This window comes from Copadichromis virginalis, linkage group LG2, assembly GCF_057382275.1.
Source record: "Copadichromis virginalis isolate Kocher_CV1m ecotype Utaka linkage group LG2, C_Virginalis_male_GT1.1, whole genome shotgun sequence".
In the NCBI taxonomy this organism is placed as follows: Eukaryota; Metazoa; Chordata; class Actinopteri; order Cichliformes; family Cichlidae; genus Copadichromis; species Copadichromis virginalis.
In genome coordinates, this window is record NC_140619.1 from 34520701 (window position 1) to 34544826 (window position 24126).

The window sequence follows — 24126 nt, forward strand, 5'->3', positions numbered from 1 at the left end:
TACAGGATACTGAGTCATCAAATGATGTGACTGACAGTGAGGAGGTTAATAAGGATGAAAAGAAACTAAAAAGGAGGCAAGTATCACAAAAACTTCGCCTACAAGCTAAAAGAGGCACCAGGACCAAAAGTCCCCTTGAAGGATTTCACAAGAACCTAAATGTTTTGTGAAAGTGTCTGATAAGATGTTTGGAGGACAAGCACACTACATGGACAGAATTACTGAGCCATGTGCACATTATACATACAGGCAGTACTCAGCCACGATGCTCCCAGCACAGAGTGTTTATGCCAGAAGATTGTGGAATTAAGAAAATGAAATGTCACTAAGTGACTTGTGACAGCAGTTGCATCCCATTACAGATTTCAATGAGCTCTTTAGACCAAATCTTTCACAAGTCATTGTAAAGTCAGACTGTGTGGCTAGGCACTTGATCTTATACACAATGGCAATGGGACTGAAAACACTTGAATTCAAATATTAAAGAGGTGTTGCCTAATACTTTTGTTCATGTTGTTGATGTGGTAATGGAAAAACTTTTGCAGGTATTGTTTTCGATGTTAACTGTTTCACCTATAAAAATGACATGTGACGAGCTCCCCTGTAACCTTGAGGATGAGTTTTCCTCAGTTCATATCAATGAAGACGTAGTTTGATAACCATCAGAATAGAGTTTTTCCAAGGGTAGCTACACAGGCAGAGGCCACCCTCACTAACGTCTTATGCAAACTCTGTCATTCTGTTCTATAAGCAGGCCTGAGCTATGACAGAAACCACTCAGTTCAGGAAAGAGCTTCACGGATTAGTTCTAGTCTGTTTTCAAGTTGTAAAAGTTAAAGATTTGACTTGTTTGTACTCTGACCTTATTACTTTAAATTCCGGTCATATCAAATAAGAACATGGCACCACTGTAAGAGCAAATGTTTATGACTAAAAATAAGGAAAAAGATAATAGAGTTGCCTTAAAATATTAACCATAGTTTTCAATGTAATATGATCAACTGTCATACTCTGAATGAAGAATTTTAAGGAGGCAGGGTTATCCCTTGGTTAGAATGATCAGTGATTGATTAGATAATTTATTTAATCACAAAAAAGAAACTTTTTTCTTCACATAAAAGTTGGCATCTAGATTTTTTCCCTCTGATCTGTGCTGTAATCTTTGTGTTTTTTGTTTATTTAACTGCACAAAATTGAAGTAAGGGATGTTTTTCTATTATTGGGGTTAAATTAACCTTGAAAGAATGGTCTACACGGATATTTCTAAAGGTTATAGTTGCACAAATTTTCTGTTTGGAGCTTTAACGAGAAGGAGGCCGATGGACAAACTTCTAAAGATCTACTTGGTAGTATTGTTGCAGTTTAACGTCTTGACCTGTAGGTGGCATTGTTCCTCTTTTTGCCTAATGAGTGAAGGCTGTTAGAGGCTGCTGGTGGAGGGTTTAAAAGTACAAAGCGGTGAGGAGTGTTTCCACGGATGGTTTTTGAGACTGCTTGAAGTTTAAATGAAGTCGTTTGAGGGTTAAGTCTGACAGAACCAAGGGAAAGGAAACAGCTTGCGACCCACATGCTGTCATCTCCATCAGCTCCAGTCACTGCTGTGTTGTTACATCGGGGTCATGACTTTGTGTTGAGCTGATTTCTCCTTGTCTGCCTCAGGAATCCGCTCCTGACGTGTCGCTGCAAGACATCCAGGTTTCCAGTTGACACTGGCAGCGTAACGTAGGAAAAGTGCAGTCCACCCACATCCCCCTGAACATACTGCACTTTTAAACCTGCTGCTGTGCAGAAGCCTTTTTTCTTTCTGTGTCCCCTCACCTTTTCCCTGTGACCTCAGTAGTTTTGGGAGTTTTGACAGAATTCAGTGGAGAGAAGAGCCTGAACAGGAGCTGACCGCAGAGGAGTCCAGGGAGGCAATCTGCTGAAATCTCGGCTACTTAAGACCACCACATTCACAGCTGCTTCTGCAGGATGAATTGCTTTCTGTGGTCAACATGACTCAAAGCACGCATGCAGACAGTTTCTTGAGTGTGCTGCGGTGTGCTGCACTCAAACCACCGTTCGCTCGTGGCATGTTGTCCCTCTGAGGGCGGACTGCACTCCTGAAATGTAGGGCTTAACTCCCACTCTGACAGCAGAGGTTCTTGCTGCTTTCTGCTCCAGGAATGTCATGTTAAGTCGAAACACTGCTGTAGTTAAACTGTATTATTATTATTTTAGCTTTTTTTGTTAGTGGGAAGAAAACAAACTAGGCCCGTAAGTTTGTGGCTTACCTTATGTGGACTATCACAGAGGATTTTAAATCAAGCATCAATCTATGATTGAATGCAGACTTTCAGCTATAAGTCAAGGGGTTTCCTAAATGCAGCCATATTTATTCAGTCTCCCACTTTCAAAGGATCAATATCAACTGGACAAACGAACAGATTTTTAAATACTGGAATTGTTTTTAATAGTAGGATGAAAATCCTTTGCAGTCGACGACTGCCTGAACTCTAGAACACGTGGACGTCACCAGACGCTGCGTCTCCTTTCTGGAGACTCTCTGCTCTGCTAGGCCTTTACTGCAGCCGCCTTCAGTTGCTGCTGGTTTCTGTGTCTGTCTGCAGTCAGTTTTGTATTTAATAACTGAAAAGCTGCTCTACTAGGCTGGGATCAGGTGACTGACTTGACCATTGAAAAATAAACATTTTATTTGCCTTGAGAAGCTCTTGGGTTGCTTTTGCGGTTTGCTGTGGCTCATTATCCACATGCACTACTAAGTGCTGTTTCTCTCCACGTCCATACTTTTCTCTTCCCATCATTCTGGCTCCAGTTAATTGTGGTTTCATCTGTCCGAAGATCTATTTTTTTCCAGAACTGTGCTCGCTCTTTTAGATATTTCCTGGCAAAGTCCAACCTGTCCTTCCTTTTTTGTTTTCTTGTCTTGTTTGCACCTTGTTGTGTCCAACCCTCTGTTTCCATTCATGAAGGAGTCTCGTGCTTGTAGACCCCGACAATGACATGTTTACCTCCTTGAGTGTGTTCTTGACTTGTTTAGAAGTTTCACCATGGAAATAATTCTGCCATCATGCACTTCTTCTGTGGTCTTTTTGGTGTTGCTTAAGAATGCACCAGATTCTAATTTTTTCTGTCTCTCTGCTGAAGAAGGCCATGAGATGTGATAAGAAGCTATGAAACAGCTGCTGGACCATATTTTCTGCTGATGTTTGATAATATTAAACACTTTGCCAAACTTCAGGGTAATTTTGCAGACTTTTGTGGGCGTGTAACCTCAAATCCATTCATTCATCTTTGCATCTTTGTCGTTTCTTTTTATTTAACAAATTTAGAGGCGGTGGCACAGGGGAGGTTCGTGGATGTAGCAAAGGAGGAGAGTTTCTTTTCGTCCCATGCAGAGGGTCACTGTGACAGATGACGATGCCAGGGACAGGGTGAGATGGAGGCAAAAAGGTCCTTACTGTACTGACCTTGAGGTGAAATTGTTCTTTTACAATTAGAAGCTGTTGCCAAGCTCCAGAGTAAAGTTTTAAGGTTGAAAAGAAAAGAAAACTTTGGTAGTTTTAAGAAATGATCATATTTGCTCATTAATGTCCCTCTCATCTCTGAGTGTAATGCAGGACAACTGAAGAACAGGAAATGCAGCTTCACATGAAGACTGAAAAATAAAAGCTCACTTTAGTTTGTTAGACTCATAACTGTTCAGAACTTCTGCTTTCTGTGAAAATGCACATAGTAGCTGGACTGGATGGAGAGAAAAGAGCTGAATGCCTGAATCCACAGGCGACTCTGATATATGTGTTATTTTCTTTGATGGTATTTTGAGCTCCAAATCCCCCGTTCCCTTCATTGTAACTCATTTTCTAATCTGCCAGTTCCTTCTGTATTAAAACCAGCTGTGACCAGCTGTTAACACACACACACACAAAAGCAAGCACATACCGCAAGCGACTGATACACTAAAGTTAATCGTTTGGAGGCTGAGTTTATGTTTTGACACCTTTCATACTGCATAGTATCATTTTTAGAGTGCAAATTCAGCTACAAAAACATTATTAAAAAATTAGAAACATGCCTAAAATTTGACAAATGTTTTATTGTAATTAGTCAAAATGTTTCAGGGTTATAGAGACTTAATTTCCTCTCTATGCTTTGTTTCCTTTTATATTTAATTTTGCCATTTTTTTAACCAAAATTTCACCTTTTACAACAAACACGCGCTTATACATGTTAACAAGCCACTTTATTAGGTACATGTTGCTTGTTCTGTGTTTGACTGATGGCGTGAATCTTCTGTTCCACCTCATCCAAAAGGTGCTCTATTGGATTGAGACCTGATTATGTGGAGAACATTGGAGTACAGTGAACTCGCAGTCATGTTCAAGAAACCAGTTTGAGATTATTTGAGCTCTGTGACATTGAATCAGACTGTGGTCATAGAAGGGCCGACATGGTCAACAACGATACTCAGGCAGGCTGTGGCGTTGCAGCAACGCTCACTTTGTACAAAGAGCCACAAAGAGTGCCTGGAAAATATTCCCCACAGTGTTAAATCACCAACAGCCTGAACCACTACTAGAAGGCAGGATGGATCCATGTTTTCAGTTTTTATTACGATAAATTATCGCCCTACCATCCAGATATCTTAGCAGAAATCGAGACTCATCACACCAGGCAACATTTTTCAAATGATCTATTGTCCAATGTTAGTGAATCTACGCGAGTTGTAGCCCCCGCTCTTCTGTTCTTTGCTGGCAGCAGTGTACCAGGTGTGGTCTTCTGCTGCTGTAGCCATTCTGGAATCAGAGATGCTCTTCTGCATAGCTTACTTTGGTTCCAACGAGGGGTTATTTGAGTTAATGTTGCCTTCTTATCAGCTCAAAGCAGTCTGGCCATTTTCAATCAGAATCAGAATCAGAATACTTTATTGATCCCTGGGGGAAATTATTTTTTGTTGTTTGTTGTTTTATTTTCTTCTGACCTCTGATATTAACAAGACACCCAGAGAATTTTTGCTCTTTTTCGCACCTTCTCTGTAAATCCTAGAGACAGTTATGATGGAAAATCCCAGTAGATCAGCGGCTGCTGAAATAGTCAGACAGGCCGGTCTGCCACCAACAGCCACGCCAAATTGAAAGCCACGTAAATCAAAGTCAAGCACTTTGTTTTCTTATTCGTCATATTTTTGTCACATGTGAGACGCTGGCAGCTCTACGTGTCCATTATCAACTTTTCCCTGCTTTGAGTCTATTTGTCCACACCAGAGGTCCTCTGATGGCATGAAATGAAAGAGTTCAGTAGGCCAGTGTGAAAACATACACACTCATGCAGGGGTTGAATTAACCCAGCAGGGTGTTAGCAAATGAGCAGCTTTCATGCTGCTTCCAGAAGCTGCTGCTGTCTCTCTTCATCTCCAGCCCTCCTTTCTTCTCCTAATTGGGAAAACGACACTGGTTCCTGGTTTCTGAATGAAGGGAATGTAACCGGTACTCTGAACCAGGTGTGTGTTTTACCTTTGATGTTTCCATAACCGAGCTGCAGCAGAAGCGTGACTGAAGGATGGGTCGGTTTATTAACCGTTTATTTTCCCAGATGGTCCCCAGTTTCTTGTAATGTGCTGCTGTGAGGGAGCCATGGCTTTAGCAGGAAGGTCAACTCTGTGCATGGGAGAGAGAGAAGGAAACCTCCAGGGATCATATACAAGATGGAAATCTAAACACTTCTCTGCAGTACTTTGGTACAGAAACCTCTAAAGGTGCAATAAAAAAGAAAAAAAAAAAACAGACTTTTGCTGACTCCTTCAGGAAAAAAATGGCCAAACGTCATGGCTGATATGCTTGTATATAATTTATAGTCTGAAAAATAATTTTATCATTATTCTACAAATAGTCTTTTCTGATTTGTGTGCTTGGGTAAAAGTTCCTTCAGTCCAAAACTGGGGTGAACTTTGACCTCTTTCACATTGTCCACAGGTTGCAAGTTTGCACTCCTTTAATTTTAATGCGGTTAGATCTACATTACTTATTAATGTACGTATTATATGTGTCACGGACCCGGATCTGGAGGACTCGGGGGTCCGTGAGCAGGATGGATTATTATTATTATTATTATTAGTGTTGTTGTTATTTGGGGATGTGTGTTTTTCTGCACTATGCTGTGTTCGGGTTTCCACTCATATGTAGAGGCAGGGTGTGTACATGTGTGGCTGGAGGATGGAGAACAGCCACATGCAGGCCTGATGGGTGTGGCCCTGCAGGAGGACTGGCCACACCTGAAGTTCCTGCCACACACCTGTTGGTGATCAGGGCTCGTCGGGGGAGCTACTTAGGAAAGTGTTGGAGCTCCCACGGTGCGGGATCATTAAGCTAAGACTCCAAGTCAGTGTGTAGCAGTAGGAAGTGTGGATCGTGTGTGCGCGCGGGTTCAGTGTTTAATGGCTGCTTCTGTATTGTCCTGCAGGTGGAACGAGGGACCAGAAGGGCAGCACGCACAGGGTGTGCAGAAACACTACTGCCGGGAGCACGAGCACGGACGTCGGAGGGGAACACACATATGGGAGTCTAGGGAGCAAAGGGGATTTATTGGGCATCTGTTACCTTCACTGTAAATAAAGTGCACTGTTTCCATCGCAGAGTCTGCGTTTTGGGTCCTCATTCCCCCCATAGCCCCACGGTCTGCCAGCCAGACCGTGACAATATGTGGCTCATGTGACAAATAATCCAGAAAATATTTACTGGTATGCTTTAAAGAATTAGAATTTCAAAATAAGAGCATTCTGTTTAGCTTTTTTAAACTTCTTATTGTCAAATATTTTGTCTCTTCAGCTTTTTTTAGCCACACCTGTTGAGTAGCAAACAACAAACTCAGCAGACAACAATAAAAAGACCTCTGAATTTCTTCCAGGCTGTGTAAAGTCTTTCAGTTTATTAATGGAAGATAAATATGCTTTGAAAAATGCAAAATCTTACAACTTAAGCCTCACCAGACAATGCAAGAAGACAATAACTGGCAACAGCAACAATCATACTGCAATTTTCTCCAGAAGCTGCACAGTCTAATCTTTAAAACTAGCCTAATTTTCAAACATGTTTCCTGGTTTTTATATTTTTAACAAAGTGGGAAAATATCAGATTATAATAATAACGTTTAAAAAGTTTAAAACCTTCAGCACCAGTTATCAAAAGCTTTAAGTGTACAGTATATGTACATATATTTATGTATATTTGAGTCTGTATATATCTGTGTGGATTAGGGAAAAATCAAATAACCAACCAAAAATCCAAGATAAATTAAAACTTGCACCCAATTTTTGTTTTTTTAAAGTCATTAAAGAGGTGTGCTGTACAATCATTCCACCCTGTCAAAACAGACAGTTTAAAGAAATTATTAAAAGCCCCAAATTACCAAAACCTTCATGCCTTTGATGAGTGTAAGTAAACTTCAGGTCTTCACAGTGCAGTTTTCATGCTCTAGTGAACGTTTGCCAAAAAATTCAAAGTTTAGCTGGAGGCTAAAGGTGTCGGTGGCAGTAATAAGGTTTTAGAAACCAGTCGGCTCATTGAAACTTTATTTTATAAGCTGCAATATTACACATCAGAACCCGATAGTAAAACCAGAATTGTAATGGCTCAGATGATTCCAAACACTAGAAATCTTTCCCCCATAGGAACGCTTTTCTGTTCTTCTTGGCTCCAGAAATGGTGTCCTCATTGTTTTGTTAGGACAAGTGGTCACTGCCTTTATTTCCCTTCGACTGAAAAGCACAAACTTTGAGGGGAAACATACTAAAGTGATTACACTCAGAGCCGAGGCCAAAATGTGGAAAATGGAGCCCAGAGTAATTCAGGCTTGCTCATTACCCATAATCTCCTGCTGATTACTGCTTTGTTTGTGTACCTGCGACTTGGATACCTGAATTATAGGTCTTCTAATGATCACTGAATTTATACGCGAGCCTTGCTCAGCTCTCCTCAGCACGTGATCGGCCTTTTTTCCCTTTCCCTCCTTTTTTACGTTGAGGATCAGGGTTGCGATTTGTGTTCAGGTGTCTCCGATTTCTTCACCTTCATGCTCCAACACCCGCTCTGATCACTCTCCAGACATCATTAAAGTGAATAAATTTCCTGATCTCCGGATCTAGTCCTTGAATTATTTCTCGTGTTCATATCGTGTGTGATTATTGCTCAGTGACACCAGATGCTGACCCAGAGCTATGTTACCCTTCTGTAGGTCTGAGAAGAATGTAGACAGCCCCCCCCCACACACTCCTCAGATTCTTTAATTTCACTTTAAAGATGATGACTTGTATTAAGACTCATGAAGATGCACTGAACTATAATCTCCACCAGTTTTAAAAACCGCCAAGCTGCATCTGTCCCAACTTCAGCTCTCAAAGTGTTTCTTACTGTTTAACATTTCCTGTCTTCGCTGTGAGCCGTCGCTTGTTTGAAGCGGTTTCTTTGCTGTCTGCAAACTCTGCTGCTCGTTTCAAATTTATAAGTGCGCCTTATTGGACTTGTTGCTGTGTGTGCATGTTGTTCATTAAGACATCAAAATGCTTTACAGTTCATTGCTCTTTTACACTGCCCGCTGGAGCCGGAGCTGTAATTCCAGTTAGTTAGGGATCAGATGGAGGTCACCGCTGGCCTGTTGGGGGGTTTGCAGTGCACCACACGTCCATCAGACCTCTCTGGACTACATTACAGCTTTTATCCTCACTAATGGGATCTCTTGGTGGGGAATCCCAAGGGTGGTGGGGATTAAGATACCTGGCCATGTGGGGCACAGCAAATATGTTGCACATGCTCAGACTTCTTCTCCTGCTGCTGCTCTAACCTAAACATCTTCTGGATACACAAAAGTGGAAGGGGAATTACGTACTCACACCCAGATTGTTAGGGATCTATCTTACATGCAGCCTCTCCTTGCACATTTGCAGCATTTCTGCCTTTCCACACCTCTGACTCCTTGTGCAAGTCGCTGAGAGAGTATCAGATGATGGAGCGCTGGGACACCATCTGAATGTTAATTTTCTACTCTGTTTGACTTGAGTGACATTGTTGTATGTGTTCTGGGGTTTCCCAGCAATCCAGGGAGGGAGGAAGAAAGAGGACAGAGTGAGAAAAACTTAACTTGGAGGACAAATAAAGTGTTGAGGCGAAAAAAGCTGTGAAGGAGGAGACCGGCTGAGAAAATCATCCCTTTTATCGAGATATTGCAACAGAGCAGGAATTGTTCCTCTCAGCTTGTCTCTGTCCTCTTTTGTGTATCTTAAACCTTCATCACGCTCAGTCGCTACAGTCTGTGTGAGTCACGACTTAACGCCCCATCTGTGGTTCACATGGCGTCTGGGCGACTCTTTAAAAGCAACAACACAGCTCAGTAATTCTCCACCTCCTCCTTCAGCGTGTTTGTTTCCATGTTGTTCATCAAATGGTTGATGAGAAGGTTGTGTGTCAATGACAGCAGCCAGTTATAATAAAGCATACTGTAGCACGTAGCTCGCGGTGCTTTCACACACTCCTTGTTTTGTGTTGAAACAGCGCGCTCATGCCCGTAACCCTGCTGGGCTGCACAGATCATCAGACTCACACCACCCTGCAGCAGCAGCAGCAGCAGAGGCGCTCTGGTGCTGAGAGCAACAACAAAGAAAGGTCAGGTGGAGTCCATTGTTACAGAGCAGCAGGTTCACACTATTTGCGGTGCCCTGACTCACCCACTATTTCCATATTTTTGTTTCATATACAGGAAGAGACAGATAAGATACAGACGGGAAACAGCGTGCAGACCCTGCAGAGCGATCGCTGCACAGTCTCACTTTTGAACTTTAATCATAGCAGCTTTAGAGCAGAGCTGGAACTACTATTTACTATCAGTCAATCTGCTGAGGCTGTACTTGAATTGCTGTTAAAGTGTAAACATGCAAAGCATGGAAATGGTGCATGACAGAATACTTGATCCACAGGTTGGCTGTGGATTAGTGAAGTCTAAGTAGCATCTAATAAATGTTTATGCTGCTTATGAATATTATTCAAAAGAGGGGTTAAGAGCTTATTACGCTGCTTTTATAAACATCTTTTTTGAAAGAAAGTGTATTTACATATAAACCGGCCACTTTGTTAGTTACAGCTTGTTAGTATCTAGTTGTCTTCAGAGCTGCTTTAATTGTCCGTGCTGCCATGTAATGATTAAAGATTTGTGTTAACGAGCAGTGGAACAGGCGTGCCTAATGAATGAAGATGTTTCAGATAAAAGCACAAGAACATCTTCTTTGTGTTGAAATCACTCTTGATTACAGTATTATATGCTCTTGTCCCTGAGCTTTTTTTGTTTTTACAGCTCTCTTCTGTTTCATTTCTCTGTTGTATGGAAGTGACACAATGTAAAACAAAAAGAGCGAGAGAGCGAGAGAAATAAAATGAAGCATATAATGCCCATTTATAACTATATTTACCATTCCGTCTGCAAGTTACTTCTTATATTGTCCAATTCAAACCTGAAAAATAATTGGGAAGTTGAAGGAAGAAATTTACACTTTATTCTGCTGAACAACTTAAAAAAAAACAATCTTCGAGTCGCATCTGTGAACGATCCAATTACCGCTATGTTGTATTTACAAGGTAGAAAGACTGGTTTGTGGTTTCAGTGTTGCTGATTCGTAGCAGTAGGACAGGGAGTGACACATTGTTCGCTAGAGTCAACCTTAAACTACAAATGCAACAATCAGCTGTGAAACAGGGTGCTAAGAATACCACAAAGTCTAAATAAAGTTTTTATGAGCCGTTTTAAATATAATACTCGTAAAGTGGTTTTTTGTGTGCTTTTTTTCACCTAATGTTGGGGACCTAATGACGACACGGTTCAGGTTACATCCTTTGTGCTTTGTATGTGTCCCCGGGGGGAATGACGGGGTTGCTGTGGGTGACTTGGCGGCTGAATGGAGTTGCTTTGGTTTTACAGCAGAGTTGGTGAACTGCTGCTCTTTAAGTTGACAGTCATTCAACACGCTGCCAAGTCACAGACTCATGATTCAGAAACACCTTCTGGCTCCAGAGGCCCTGCATTAGAAGAGAGGGTGACGACAACACAAACCCTGTACCCAGCGCAGAGCGGAGCTTCAGAGAGACGTAATGCAGCCTTTACATAATGAGTAACAAGAAACAAAATATATACACTGATTAAATTAAAGGAGGAACCCAGAGGAACTTTATTGAAACCATAGTTTGTTTATTTATGTGGACTCTGTGTCATGACTTTTTCTGAAGATTAGGTTAGTTTACCCACAAACACTGAGGCACATTTACACAATACAGGATAATAATGGGAAGCTAGAGAAAGCCAAAAAGCTTTAATCTCTTCTCAAATTTCTGTTTATGGTCAATGTTAAGGTTCAAACCTGCTTTTATAGGCTTTAGCCCTGTTGCACAGTAAATCAGTATCAGAGTGGGTTTTTTTAATGCAAATGTATACCTGTTATAGGCTACATAACACAGATTGTATATAAAAGATGGTCATAGCTCCTAGGTCTGAAAAGTAAAGCCACCAAGGAAAAGCATGAAACCTGCAATTTTTCTAATGAACAGTAGGGGGCAACTGATCCACATGAGTAACGTAACCTCAGTAGCCATGTTACCAATAAGTTTGTGATCTCAGTTATTACTTTCAAATCCTAATGGATGTAACATGGTATGTATTTTAGTCAAAGAGGAGGGTATCCTTATGGCGTAGCTGTCTTGTGATTGGCAACTCGGCTGGGCGAAAATCCTCCACAGTCTATCTTGAGTTGGCTGCTTTCGCAAAAACTACTAGGGTCAAAATTATTAGCCCACCTGATACTAATAGTCAACTGTGTATCTTATTTCTTGATAACACCCGGAAGTTGTTTGTTGTAGTTTTCAGTAAGTCTCCCAGTGCCTCCTGAGCAATTCCAGTCTGTTCTTTATGGTGGCCCCTAGAGACAAACACATACAAACTCCAAAACATGTACAAACCCTGAAGCACGTACAAACTCCAAAACACCACTGAAGTCCTTCAGGACACTAGGGGCAGTGTTGAGCTTGATGTGCAAAATAAACGGCAAGTTTGTTGCAAACACATGGAGTTGGATAAAACACCTGCAAAGATAGAACAACCACGCTTTATAAGAAAGGATAATGTGCAAACTGTTGTTCGTTTAATGTTTTTTAATTACTATGAACGCTTGCTTTATGGTGGAGTGAAATCTGACGTCAGCTAACAGTCAGTGTGCTTTGCTCAGAGAGAAGCTCAACACTGCCCCTAGTGTCCTGGAGCACTTCGGTTGTGTCTTGGAGTTTGCACGTGCTTCAGAGTTTGTACGGTATGTGTTTTGTCTCTAGGGGCCACCGTAGTTCTTCAGTGAATCTCTCAAGCTGAACACACTTCAAATATGCTTCACATTTCTTGAGGTTGTCCTTAGGATACTCCAGTCTGGCTTAAAGGTGTTTCTTCTGCAGAACTGGAGTTTTTCTTGGTCTCTAACCTCGCAGTACGTTACTGTGCACGCTTCCAAAGATTTTCTTCTTTCAGACCACAGTCCCAGACTTGGCTAAGTCATTCACAAGTGTCTTGGCAGTTGTTCCGGGGTCTTTAGTACCATCTCTCAGTAGTTGTCTTCCCAGAATCTTCGTACCTCTGCCAGGCTTGTTCTTTACTGTTTGTCTCTCTTTGAATTTTTTAATGATACTTCTCACTCCAGTTCTTAATACGTGGAAATGCTGTGATAACTTTGGATATCCATCTCCTGCTTTGTAGCATCAACAGTTCTGTTTCTCAAGTCTAAACTGATTTATTTTGGTTTTGGCATGCTTATTTTTTTTGGAGTGACAGCTCAAACCCTTGAAGACCCTGGAAGATAACCCTCAATTCTAACTTGATTTCTACAAGCTTTGAGCATTGCAAGTCAAAGCACATCATTGCACAGCAGTAGTTTGTGCATTTGCTCAATAAAAAACTAAATTTTTGTTTTTTTCTGAAATAATTCTGCTGTTGTGTGTATTTAGAAATAGTTTATGTTTTCTATCTAAATGCTTTGAAAGAAAACACATGGGGAAAAATCTGACAAAAATGTGCATGGTGGTGGCTAATAATTTTGTCCTCATTGCGTGCATCAGCGAGCTGTCATCCTGCATTTCCATTGGTCTTATGAATGTACATCACATTGCACAAGTGCTCCCCAGCCAGTGCGCTTACTCAACGCATCAGGAAACCATTATTGTGCGGCACAAACCATAGAAAAAAATTGGTTACAGAGGGCATGCCATTTTCTATGAGAAAGGGCCCTCAGTCAGAAACACTCATCATTCCTGCATCCAGTGCACTGTTCACAGCAACACTTTCACCCGCCAGTGGGTGATTAGGCCTGTGTTTTATAGACGGGCTGTGCACCCAATTCACATCGGTGTTGACCACACTGAACACACAAAGATGAAGAAAACAAAACAACAAATATTTTTTTTATTACTTTTTATTACTAATTTTGTGGCCAAGCAGTGAAGCCCTTCTTCTATCGTTTCTTCTTCCTGCCATTGGAGTCTATAACAGCTCATGAATCCTGATGTAACCATTGAAAGCTTGGCCCACTGACTGTGGATACTCCCTGACTCTTTTCACCGAGTTTCATGTCTGCACCTCTAGCACAAGCGTTTTGAAGTAAAACTATACCAAGTTTGATTCCTTGGATCAACCTGAGATCAGGGTTTTGTTTCTAATTTATGTAATTAAAAAAAAATCTGAATATTTAGGTCATAAATTTGTTCTAGCATTGGACATCTACAAACCTTATTTTTTTTGCCTGCTAACTGGATGTCCTGAAACATCCTCAGCAGAAAAGTGATGGAGCTGGTTTTGGACGACCTCAGAAGAGGCTTTCCAAGTCATACACCAAGCTTTGGTGTCACTACATGCTGAGATATGACCTAGCTTTCTTCTTCATTTGGCTGTAACAGACAAACGGATTTGAAAATCTGAAATCCTGTTAGCGTTTGTGAGACTCTATGGCCTGTAAAGGTTTATAAAAATGTACTACATTTTATAAAACATTACAGACTTAAAACAAGACCATACAATATAAAGGTCTTTAAATGATAATATTCAGTTATGGGACAGCTGTTGCTTGGTGTCTCTCTTTTTTCCTCTTTTATAATTGCTTTAATATGTGGTATAGTACATTACAGCATCGTCAGCTGTCAGTATGCGTTAGAGTTCAGTATGGATTATGAGACAACGGTCCCCTGGGCACAGTCAGACTCAGCCTACAGAGGAACAAACAGGATGTGTGCATCCTGTAGTTGATCCTACTGGTCTTTTTTGGAGCTTTTTGTGTCTCTGCGGTTATTTTTGCTTCCTTTTACTGTCATTTATTCTTTTTGTTGTTGTGTGCATTGTTTCTGGTCTCATTTGTGTTGTTTTGCATTACTTTCTGTTATAATATCAGGCCCTGTGCCTCCTTGAGCCCAGGGCCTGTGCCAGGTAAAAATCCAGCTGAGTAATGTCTCAGTCTAGTGCATTAGACAGGTCTATTTATCATGCTAACAGTTTACATCTGCATCCTTGTCCGTGTAGTTAATGCAATAATGAAGCCATTTACAAATTGTGAACAGACACATGCTGCAGACACATCAATAGAAAAATAAAGACCCCAGCTTTGTGTAAATGTATACCACAGTGCATTTAGGTCCAAGTGTCAGTGGGAGCAGGTCTTGGCTGAGTAACAGTGTTACTAATCTGGATCTAAAGGGGAGTTGAACATGAGGACACACAGCTGCAGCCCAGCCTTCTCTTAGCTGAGATCAGGCCTTGGCCACCTTGGCTGCCTCCTTGCGTGTGTCTCTTTTTCAGTGCGATTTCAGACTGTTGTCACCCTTCCCACTGCCTGCTCCGTGCCTTCAGACATTCAGGCCGCCTTGCATGCTTTTGGGAAAAACAGGAACAATTAGTGTGAGATGTCAGAGGAGTTTCATCAGTGGGAGTGGGGTGGTGGGAGGTATCAAAGTGATTATCATGGGTTGTAATTTTTCACAGGATTGCACAATAGTCACTTACATAACAATTAGAGAGTGAGATAATTGTGAACAGTGGAAACTAAAATGTTTCATGGGTTCAGAAGAGGAGAATAAAATAGAGGAACAGGTAGACACGACTGCAGCGCCGATTAACTGCACACACTGGTTTTGGTGATACAGGACATCCCCGCCAACTGGATCTCCGGTGTTTTCTCCAACTTTTCTTTGGCTCGGAGTGTTTTGGATCCCGTCACATTATTATAAACAGACACGGTTTAGGAAAAGCTTTTGTGATCGCCACAAATCAAAGGGCTCTGAGCTGTTTGTTCTTCTAGCTTCGTATAATCTTTAGATAAGTTTACAATTAAACAGTTGTCGCTGGAATGTTTTGCAATTGCACTGATGTCTCTTTGGAGCTGTAAATCTGTTGCACCTCCTGTCTGCTGGATTTATAGACCAGAGTCAGCTTTGGATTAAAAGTTGGTCAAAACCAAAAACAAAGCTCCAGCTGTGCACAAAGGAGAGATGTGCCCATGCTGGAATCTAATTATCAGCTGCATTTTCTTCATGAATCTGTCTGCAGCTGAAAGGAGTACAGGTTTGGGGGACAAAACACTGAGTCAAAGCTTTTGGCTGGTCTGCGCAGAGAGTATTATTCTCAGGAAAATGAGCTCCGCTGTGTTCAGAGGTCTGTTACAGACACTTTGTTCATGTGTTTTATGCAGTGTTTAAGGATGAAACTGTGGGTGTGTAGTTGCCCTGAACACTTGGACAGCTCTGAAGCCCAGTCTGCGGCTTCCCCATTCAAAGCTCACTGGGACAAGTAATGGACGGCCTTGTTATTCCCAGGCGAGCAGGAAAAGGCTCCAGTAAAAAAAAAAAATGAAATGCACAGCCAAACCTCAGTGAATTCCTGATGAAGGAAAGAATGCGGCAGAAGAAGCCACGTTCTTGTCCTTCTTAGACTGTTTTTCAGCGTTCTCACTTTTGGCTTGCACAGCTCTGCTCATTCACTTGCACAGCTCTGGCCTAGTCATGACCATAAAAATCCTTTGGCGGTGGGAGGAGAGAGGTGAGCGGTGAAAAAAATGCTTTAATTTCAGTGAGAGCAAGCCCAACACATGCACTGGTAATTAAGTTCTTGTTAGGAACTTTAATTTGCTCGGTAGAGACAATGATTGGGGTTTGTCTGGCTCTTGAATCCAGCCCAGTGGGTTTTTTTTTTTCATTCACAGAGAAGTTGTTCAGTATTTTGTCAAGGAAGTGATCTTGACAGCCGTTACCATCATGAATTTGGAGTTGATTAAACAAAGCGAAATAACAGAATTATAGAAGAAACGTACAATAAAAGAACAGCAGCTTTTTCAGTGAAGAGGGGGAAATGCCAAGTGTATTAAAAGGCCAGAGGGCAACTTGCACCAGTGTGATGGAATAAAAATAAAAGATTTTTTAAAAAAATGCTTGTGTGAATAATGCATGTTGTATAAAGTGCTTTGAGTGCTCAGAGACAATAGAAAAGCACTATGTAAGAACCGTTTACCACTAGCTTTCTGGGACGTTAGTTTATTTAAGTGAAAGAAATGTCTACATGCAGTATACTTTCAGCTGTTCCCTTATTATCAGATGGATCTGCATATTTGATTTTACACCAAATGCCCCCCTACGCCAATGCATCCATCCCTCCCATTTATCTGGGCTTGGAAGCAACACTAGGAGAATCGCTGAGGTCAGGTCTGTGTCTTCTCCTGGAATAGAGCCAGGGCTCTTTCAGGTGTAAGATGAATGTGTTATTCATTATTATCTGCATTACGATAACAATCAGTGTTATCTGAGAGTAACTCCTCTGTGTGGATATAAATGCAGCAGTTATCTGTGTTTAAAACTGACTTGTAACTCAGTTTTAAGTAGATGATTGCTCTTGATGAGGGATAGACATTCTTTCTAAAATTATTTATGCTTTTCTGAAGTTACTTTAAGATTTTCTGGTATGTGATTTAGTGAAGCAAACTCTGAAACTAGTTTAGCTGGTGACCTTCAGTCCTGACTGTTTTACAAGCATGAACTGCTTTATTTCTAAAAGGTGCTGTTGTGTGTTGTGTTTGGTGGGCTTGAGTAAACACACACACACACACACACACACACACACACACACACACACACACGCACACACACACACACACACACACACACACACACACACACACACACTCCCTGGATTCCTCTCCTCAGTCCAAACTCCACACAGTGGTCGTTATCAGGGCTTCTTAGTTTCCCAGCAACCGCACAGTTCTCGTGGGTGGGCTCTTTGTGAGTTCTTCAGAGTGGAGAACTGTGGCGATAACATTCCAGAATGTCGCAGAACATTCCATTCAGGACTCAGGTACCCCTCCACCACCACCACCCAGCCTCAGGCTTGACTCAGTGGATGTAACTGTCCACTACATGATGCAAGACTGGAAAACATCACGTTATTGTTTCTGTTTTTTTAAGACATGTTACTGTGTGAGACATGTAAACCTTTTCTCTAGTCTCCAATAAAAGCTTCAGTAAAATAACACTGAATTAAAATTGAATCACAATCAACAGGCACTATGAAAAACACCAAAATTGTTTAGGAATTACAGCCATTTTTATACAGGACCACACTCAGCTACCTTGTTGTTTCGTGACAAATGAAGCAGACATAATATACAAAGTTTATTAATAGTGTTTAATTTCTGTTTTGTAGCTTTTGTAATTTTAAATATGAGGACAAAAGAGATATGAGTGCAAGTGGAGGAGGTCAAAGAGACAGCAAAAGTTTTAGCAAGTCATCAGTCTGGTGCATTCTTAGGAAGAACGAATGCTCTGGCCACCTCAGCTACAACAAAAGGCCCAAAGGACCACAGAAAACAACTAAAGTGCATGATGGCAGAATTATTTCCATGGTTAAGAAAAACAGCTTCACAACATCAAAGGTAAAAACAGTCTAGAGGAAGTTAGGTATCACTGTCAAGGTCTACAATCAAGAGTTGCGTTTACAAATACAAGGTGCAAACCACCGGTTACACTGAAGAACAGAAAAGGGCGGATTAGACTTCACCAGAAAACATCTAGAAGGGCCTGCACACCAAAATCCAATTTTTAGTCAGATGAAACCAAAGTATACTTGCACCAGAATTATGGGAATGATTCAAGACATATCACAAAGTGTACGACATCTTCTGTCAAACATGGTGGATAGAGTGTCATGCCATGGACATGTATGACTGCAGACAGAAGCAGAGGGATGTACTGACACCGATTCACGGTGCAAGTGGATAACGACCCAAAGGAAGCTGCAAAAGCAAGAAAACAAATGAGATATTCTTCAATGGTCAGTCACCTGATCTCAGCTCAACAGAGCAGCTTTTCAGTGAATGCAGAAAGAAGCACCAACAGCAACTAAAAACGGTCTTTTTCCAACAAATTAATGGCCTAACTGTATATGACATTTTCTATATTTACAACACATGCTTGTGTTTTCAAAACAGTCCACCAATTAGCACTGTTAGCATCTAAGAAGCTAAAGAAGTAGCGATGTCCATCTACTACTGGATACGCAAATTAGTTAGTTCTAACACTTTCCCACTGCAAAGCTTAAAAGTTGTTTTTTTTAGCTTGTTTCTACGTCCTTTATCAATCTATGCAGCCTTAATTAACATAATTAATCATGTTAGTGAATCAAAGGAGCCCATGCATGCTTTACTCTTTGTAAACTTACTCATAAACAGTGCATAAAAAAGATTATTTATCTATTATCCATAGGCCTGAAGCTTTTTACCAAGACTGATTATACACAAATTGGCAATACTTGTTAAAGAATATCAAATATAATAAATTAAACTCAAAGGAGCTCATTTGGTGCTCCTGGTTACAAGTTTAGTTTCATGGAAACTTAAGCCGGTTTTCAGGGCAGGTAGGCAGAGATCTGAAGGAATATCACGCTACTCAGAGGGTCAAGTGAGGACATGCAGGTGGATCAGAGGGTATTTTTAGCAGCAAACTCATCAGTGAAACTCTGCTGCGCCTGTGCCTGCACGAGAGATCCACACAGCCAGAGTGTCAGTGGGAATGTTCACCCCGAGCCTGTAAATATTTGAGTGTGTTTACAGAGTGCTTCACACCAGACTTGTTCCTGCGCTCGAATAGCTTGAATGCTTTTTGTCTCCATCACCTCCGCAGAAACAGCTTTAGCTTTAGTGTGATCCATCTTTTGTGGTCAGATGGTCTGCAGTCGCCTGCACTGTGTTCCTGTCACAGACTCTTTTGATGATCTCTGGATATCCAGACTTTATTGGTGCGATGAAAGCTCCGCACTCAGTCGCCCTACTTGAGACACATGTTTGCATTTTGCACAGCATATCCACGCCTGTCTTTTCCTCCAGATACTTTCGCTGTTGTTGACAATTGACAATTCTGCATTAAGTCTGGTCTCACCAAATACCTCCAAAGATTGCCAGCATTCCTTTGTCCTTCTGGTATAAATTACCCAGATATTCAGCTCTTTGGTGCCTGCCACTCTTGAGTTTTATCAAATATTCTAGGAGCGATCTTTTAATTTTGCTTGGAGATAGCTAAGCTGAAAGCACAACTTATTTACTTGTTTTTAGGGTCAGGGTTTGTTCAGGGTTAAGATAAAACAAAAAAAAAAAGTGTTTTCTCGTGACGCAGCAACAACTAATGCAGCAACAATCTGGGAGGCGATTTTATAATGATTAGTGGATTTATTTTCATCATTTTTGCTCCCACCATCACTTGTAACTTGATTAAACAAACAGATGCCCTTCTCCTTTCCATATATCCAGTTCAAAGGCTGTTAAAGGAGGCCTGAAATCGAGAGCCGGCTGTTTGGGATGACTTCCACACTCCCTTCCACACTCTCTGCCCAGAGTGGTTAGAGATATGAGGAGGCACACTTTCCTCGTCTCTCCTGACGGATTTCATCGCAGTCAGTTTGCATTCCTTACTTCTGTTTCTGCTAACTGTGTTTTTCCCCCTTTTTTTCTCCTTTCCTCTTACAGCTCGTGCAGCCAAAAAATGAAATGACATCATGCCGAGGGGAAGTCAGGCTGAATGCGTACCCACAAGGCCCTGCAGGAGAACCAGGGACTAATGGCAGGAAGGGTATCTGCTCAACAGGAGGATGAGGTAGTTATCAAAGAGGAAAATCTTACTTCTGAAAAGGTCATTGGTGGCACAGATGAAGCTTTTAGTGAAGTGGGAAGCGCAAGGACTGAAATATGGAAATATCTGCTCTGTTTTGAACAGATGATGAGGAGAGACAGATGGGATGAAAAGGGAAGGAGTCAAGACGCAATAAATATATCTGGATGGAAAAAGGGGGCGGGGGGGATAAAACACTGAGCCACAGGCTGGAGGGGAGAAGTGGAGCACTCTTTCCTTTCACAGCCCTGCTCTGTAAACGAGCTGCTCTCTAATAAAGGCTCCAGTTTGTGTGTTTTCAAAGTGACAGGAGGGCCCAGCCGAGATCGTGTCAAGAGCATCAGGACTGTTATGAACAGTTCATTCTAAGGTTTTAAAGCTCGGGTAGTTTGTTTGAATTTGAAGCCAATTATCAGATTAAGGAGTGCAGAGAAAACCCTCTGATCCTGCTAATAAATCCCTCGATCTCTTAGACAGACTGTCGTGGGGCCCCCACAGCATGTCAGCTGAACGGTCACACATATCTTGATCTCTCGGCCCACCGTGCTGGCTCGATAATAGGAAAGGAGACTGCATGCTGGTTTATTTATTTCAGCCTGAAGTGCAGGTGAGGAGACATATGTTAGGAATGAACTCTGTTTGTACAGTATGGCGCTATTACAGGTTTTGACATGTGTTCAGTGCCACAGCACCACTCTCAAGAAAATTTAAAGTATGCATGCACACTGCTGTACTGAGCAATGAACTCTGCAGGCTGAATAAGCTCAGCTCGAACTGGTGGGAGTGACAAGATTTATTAGATAGCCCTATTCAAACACAGAATTATAGATAAAAGAAAAAAAAAACTGACACTCATACTTTCATTTTCAGTGTCCTGTATTTGTTTTCTTCTCTTTCCTCTTCAGGCAGTGACAGACTAAGCACTGAATTCCCTTCACAGTGGTCAGGTGCAAAGAGGAGTGTAGAGTCAGGGCCTTTATTTACTTAAATGAATCATCTTGGAAAGTGTGAGTGTGGGTCAGCGAGAGAGGTAGTTTTGAGAGCTCCTGGGGTCAGCTGGGAGCTGAGCAGGGAGGTCACTGACCTTCAGGAGCCAAGCGTTAAAGACACAAACGTGAAGTTGAGGAAAAATACACCAGGAAACTATGTTAAACATCTGAGATATGTAATGTTTTGTGAATTTCCACAACTAGTCAACAAAAAATATTTTTTTTGTACTTTTTCTAAAATTAGCATTTAATGGATGGAGGAGAAAGTGCTCACTCATCTAAAAAGGACTTCATCCACACAGGTGAAATAGGTCTCATTTAAGGCGGACTCATCAATGCAACGGACCAATCAGAAAATAGTCAAGTTTTTCTAAGAAGTGGTTTCTGACTTTTTGAACTTTTTGACCAGTTACATCTTTTGTAATGAGTCCTTGTTTACTTGAGACCAGTTATCACAAGTAAATTAGAGTAAATCTTTCATGCCTGACTGTTTAATCTGAACAGCTTTTGGATGTGGCATTTGCAGTCTCCCAGTGTCTGTGTGGGTGCTCCACCTTCTTCCCACAGTCCACAGACATACATTTTAGGTTAATTTGTGATTCTATGTCTGTCTCTCTGTGTTAACACATCCACTAGACTGGTAATCTGTCCAGGTTGTACACACTCTATGACAGCTGGGCTACTAAATTCAATTTTATTTACATAGTACGAATTCACAACCACACTCACTTCAAGCTGCTTTATATTGTAAGGTAGACCCCAAAGTATTAGAGGGAAAACCCCAACAATCTGACCATTCCCTGTGAACTGCATTTGGTGAGAGTCTGAAGGAAAAATTCCTGTTAAACGGGAAGAAACCTCTGGCTGAACCATTTTCATTGAAGGAGCAGTCATCTGACACAACCGTTGAGGGTGACTCCTGGGGAAAGAGAAGAGCTGAAAAGAGAGCATAGAGAGAGGACAAAATTTAATGATATGTAGTAGTAAAACCTCCTCCCAAGGAGTCTGAGCCTATACCAGCATAACTAAGGGATGCTTCAGGGTTGCTTGATCCAGCCCTAACTATAATCTTTATCAAAAAGGAAAGTTTAAAGTTTGATCTTAAAAGTAGGAATTCAACTTGGGAGTTGGTTCCAATGGAAGGCCCCCCTGCCTTCCATTGGAACCAACTCCCAAGTACTTCTAGAAACAGTAGGAACTTCAAGTAAGCCTGCTGGGATAATATGAAACTATGAGCTCTTTAAGACTTTGTATCTGATGAGGTTTTATTATCAGAGAGACATGAAAGGTACCTACCGCCCTGTGACCCTAAATTGGTTAAGAGGTTAAGAAAATGGATGGGTGGATGGTTGCATGGTATAGTATATATGCTGTGTTGGTCAAATAGCTCTTACATCTGGTCTGTGAAGGACCTGGTGCTTAGACAAAGAATTTCCACTGAAGTGAGGGTCCCACCTGGTGTCCATGTATGACAAGCATAATCTGTAACGTGGCGTTTGAGGTCTGCAATGCAGTGGGAAAAAAATCTGTCTTCTAACAAAGGCAGCAGTGTGTCAGCATCATTTGAGTCTCAGTCCAGGAATTTTCTTTCATGTGGAGCTGACGTGTTTCCCCCAAATAGCAAAAACATGAAACTCGGGCACTTTTACAGTCTAAAATATGCAAACTAGTCTAGAAACGTGTTTATTTTCACTCACCAGCACCCAAAGCTGGCAGCTTGGTTTCCAGGCTTTAGCCCTTTGTGACCTTTGACCAGAATCGGCAGGTACAGCTTAAAGAATTGAACTAATGCTGGCAAGCATAACAAATGGTTTCAGAAAGGAAAGATATATCACCACCATCTGTTTTTTTTTAACAGCTTCTTCCTTTAACTGAATATAGCGGCTGTTCCTTTTCCTAAATACTGAACCATGGACAAACTTTGAAACATGTGCTTAACAACGATCTGCTAATCAACCACATTACCAACAGGAGACAGGTGGGACACTGGGAGGCTTTTTATACACACTGATTTATGCAGGATAACAAACTGAGTAAATTGTACCAGAGAGTTTCAGTCATGTGTAATAAATTTGAATACAGCTGAACAAATACAGGCTATAAAAGCTTTTGGTGGAAATCAGGTTTTCTACTTCCTCTGAAGGGCATATTACTCTACTGTAATTCTACTTTAGCTTTTGCTAACACACCTAGTAGCACACCTTTTTTCTTCAATTGAAGGATTTTTTTTTTCATATTTTGAAAGGTAAAATCACACCTTTTATCTTAGTCCACACACAGCACCTCCAAAGTTCACTGCTTGTATCACATTTATTTAATTTGCTTTAAGTGTAGAAGGTGAAAAGTTATCTGTGGAACTTCTAAAGTGGTGTAAAAATACAAACTATGATTGTTATTATTATGCTTTAGCTTTTGCAGAGATTTTGTGTAGCTGTAGAGTCTGTTGGTAGATTTTATCACTTGTGGTTAAACGATGGCCATAGTGGAGATGATACAACCTACTGACACGACCTTTGACACTGCACTCACACATTGTTTGCACACAAATTACCACCGGCTGCAGCAATCATCAAGGAGAGAAATAAAATCGTTCTTATTGAATTGCAGGAAACTGCAGAGCCAACAGTTTATATTTGATTGTGCATTCAACGTTTCATAAAAAATGCCTGATAATGTTAAATGATTGTGTATTAATTACTGCACTTAATAACAAAATTATGTACAGCTGGGCTGCATAATTACTGGTGGTTTATCTTTCTAATCATGCATGTAAACATTTGGCATGCAACATGTGCAGTGATGGTTGAAAATATAGATTTACAACAATATTATGATGGTATTTACAAGTTTTGATAGTATTTTATAGTACTTGCCTGTAATTTGCATGAAGGCCACCAACTTGTCTGCAAACAGTCACCAGCTACTCACCAAGC